This window comes from Budorcas taxicolor, chromosome 2, assembly GCF_023091745.1.
Source record: "Budorcas taxicolor isolate Tak-1 chromosome 2, Takin1.1, whole genome shotgun sequence".
Lineage (NCBI taxonomy): Eukaryota > Metazoa > Chordata > Mammalia > Artiodactyla > Bovidae > Budorcas > Budorcas taxicolor.
The window spans coordinates 90,607,317-90,610,913 of NC_068911.1; the positions used below are offsets into that span (position 1 = coordinate 90,607,317).

At 39.1% G+C, this 3,597-nt stretch overlaps 1 pseudogene; it reads left to right on the forward strand.

The window, feature by feature from the left end:
• The first annotated feature begins 302 nt into the window (after nt 1–302).
• Nucleotides 303–895, forward strand: LOC128043690 (transmembrane emp24 domain-containing protein 2-like; annotated as a pseudogene).
• Nucleotides 896–3,597: the final 2,702 nt, after the last annotated feature.

A 3,597-nucleotide genomic window follows, 5' to 3' on the forward strand; every position in this document is an offset into this window, starting at 1 on the left:
GGGGTATAGCTGATTAACAATGTTGTGATAATTTCAGGTTAGCAAATGAGATGATAATATGCATGCCTGCCGTGTTAAGTCACTTCAGTTGTGACCAACTCTTCCCGACCCTATGGACTGTAGCCCACCAGGCTTCTATGTCCATGAAATTCTCTAGACAAGAATACTGAAGCCCTCTTGGGTGGCACAGCCGGAAGGAGTGGCACTGAGGCAGTGGTGGCTTAGAAGGCAGCAGTGGTGGCGGTGACGACGGTGGCTCTGGAGGCCGCAGTCCTGGTCCTGGTTTTGGCCCCAGCCCCACCATGGTGATGCTCGCTGAGCTGCTGGTGCTCCTGGCTGCCCTGCTGGCCACGGCCTTGGGCTACTTCGTCAGCACTGACACGCATTCCGAGGAATGCTTCCTCGAGCACTAAGATGGGCCTCATCTTTGAGGTGGCCGAGGGTGGCTTCCTGGACATCGACGTGGAGATTACAGGGCCTGATAATAAAGTAATTTATAAAGGAGACAGGGAGTCCAGTGGGAAATACATATTTGCTGCTTACATGGACGGAACATATAAGTTTTGTTTTGGCAATACGATGTCCACCATGACTCCCAAAGATAGTGATGTTCACCACTGATATCGGGGAAGACCCCAAAGGACAAGACATGGAAACAGTAGCTCACAAGAACAAGCTAGAAGAAATGATTAATGAGCTGGCAGTGGAGATGACAGCTGTGAAGCATGAACAGGAATGCATGGAAGTTGGAGAGAGAATACACAGAGCAATCAATGACAACACAAACAGCAGAGTGGTCCTTTGGTCCTTCTTTGAAGTTCTTGTTCTAGTTACCACAACATTGGAAGAGATTTACTGCCTGAAAAGAGTCTTTGAAGTCTGGAGGGTTGTTTAAAAGCCTTTTCCCCATAATCCCAAATTCATAATTCACTGTTTACCAAACATCTTGGTCATAATAATGTCATTCGTTTCTGTTTTTATTTTCTAAACTGTATCTTCACAGCTTTTGTTTCTTTGGGATTAATAGATATGGGAGGAAAACACTTTTTTAGGAAAGCTATAGTGTAAAGTTGACACTTGTTTGGCATAAATTCATATTTGAATTCTGCCTCTATTATTTGGGCCCTTCCAAAACTCAAACACTGTAAGCTGAATATAATAATAGGTGTAGAGTCCTTAGTTTTCTTTCCTTCTGTTTTCATAATAAAATGCAGTTTGTTCAGGATAGTACTTTACTGATAGTACTTTACTAAAATGACTGCATTCTTGGGATCCCTTATCCTGCAGTTCAAGTCATTAGAAAGATTCATTTTGTTGAGAAACAACAATCCAAATCTTGACATTTTCTATCCAGCTTGATGGCAGAGCTCTGTGACTAGAGTATGTGACCAGATTGGTACTTTTACAGTTTGTCTCTCTTGTTTTTGCTTTAAAGATAAGACTTAAATCAACAACCTTTACCCCCCACCCCCAAGTTTCACTTTGAAACCTTAGAACTCAATCATCTCCATTTAAAATTGTTGCCACAAGCAACTAATAACCATTTTTTTGTTTTCTGCCTAACCTTGTAAGAAGTCTATTAAAGCCAGTTCTCCACGTTTCAGCAAATGGTAGCTCTTTTTCTTTCTGTGCTGGCACATCCACTTTCTCTACTCTTGGCATGTAGAAGATATGCATTCACGTAATTGGAAAAACCTGGATTTCCAATGCCAAAGGGTTAAAGCCTCTTGGATTTCTTTGCAGTGATATATAGCCAATATTTATTTTTGATCAGTGGCATTGTGGTCACTGTTTAATTAGGGTACTGAATATCACTGTCAGTACTAGGGTTTTTGTTTTTCTTGGGTCTTTCTTTTTTGGCACATGTGAATTTTGTTTTGTATAAAATGAAATGAATTTCTTTTGGTCTCTGATGATGAGTTTAAAATTCAAGGAGCATCTGGTTTTGGTGTAGGGATGATCCAGGATTATTTTGTGACTGATGCATACTGGTTATTTGTACTTTTCTTTTTTGTTTAATCTTTACAAGGGGAAAACTACAAGTAACAAGTTTTGTATAATTAATTTAAACGTGTTACAGGTTTTCATGTTCAGGATAAACAATTTTTCAACCTTGGGTCAAAATACTTGCAAGTTTAAGGTGACTGCGCTTTACCCTAGGACAACTGTTGCCTGTCAATTGTGTGCCTGTGTGTGTCCAAACACTTCAACACTGTGCTAAAAGATGTAAATTTAAAATTGGTTGTGTATCTGATCTGCCCCAGGTTCAGTAAATAAACAGTTCTTTTCAAAAACAACAACAGAAAAAAGAATATTGTAGTGGGTTGCTATGCCTTCTTTCAGTGGTTCTTTTTGACCTAGGGATCAAACCCACGTATCTTACATCTCCTGCATTGACAGGAGTGTTCTTTATCACTCGTGCCACCTGGGAAGCCCACTAAATAATCAATTCAACAATATATGCTCTAATTTTAACATAATGTCAAATAAAGACTGTATTTGTATAATTTTTTAATGCTAAAATTTCACCATTTCAACTGTCTAGCCCAGTAACCCCATTGGGCTATGACTATTTCCATCTAAAAGATAAAGGCCGAGGGGCCAAAACTCAAAGATAGTACATCCCCACATGCCCAGCTTATTTTCACAAGCACGTACCCAAGTCTCCTTTCTCCTTTACAGTGGGAACCACAGAGACTTTAAACTTTTTAATAGGGGATATAGAGGGAGGATATTGTCATAGGCTGGCTTCAAAGAAAACAAAAGTGTGATATTACCAAATGAAAACCCCAATTGCCTCCTTTTCCCATGAAACTATGGAGATAGGAAGATCTGGGAGTTTGGTGCCAAACAGCTTATACCTATCAACAGAGTAAACAACCTGATGGATCCTAAAGTAGTTTGCTCATTTCATCCATAATTGTCCAAATATTTTACCATTTTTTTCTTTCAGTTCAGTTCAGTTCAGTCGCTCAGTCATGTCTGACTCTTTTTTCTTTACATCTATTAAAATCCCATATATTATGGGAAATTCTTCAAATTATTTATTTCTATTACGCTTTTGCTGGGTGATTTTTATGTGCCATGCTCTTAGGTGCTTGTTTAGGTAATGTAGACTATAGCTAGAGCTAAAAACAGCTGGAAACATTTCTGGAATTGAGGAATTCCTTTAATTCTGAACAGCTACAAGAGAAATTATCTGTCTAGGAAGGAGAAAATGGAGCCTAATGAAGCTAAAACACAAACACAAATATGTCTACCCAGAATGAAAGGAAGATTTCCATTGGGAAAATGCTCTCATAACTGGAAATTAGCCTTCTCTTTTTGACAGCTAACTACTGTACTTCAAAACATTTTCTTTAAGATGACTGGAGTAATTATGGTTACTGCATCCTTCTGTAGGGAAATGGCTCATGGAGAGATAAAGACCGAGAGTAAGCAGGCCGAAATAGTCCTATCTAATTAAAACCTGTCATCTAATTAAACACATTCTCAGCGATAGGAGGGTCTCAAGCTAGTTTTCTGATAGGAAAATGGTGTTCCAAATCATGAGTCACACAATCAAATGTTCTGAGCACCACCAATTAGCCTATATTT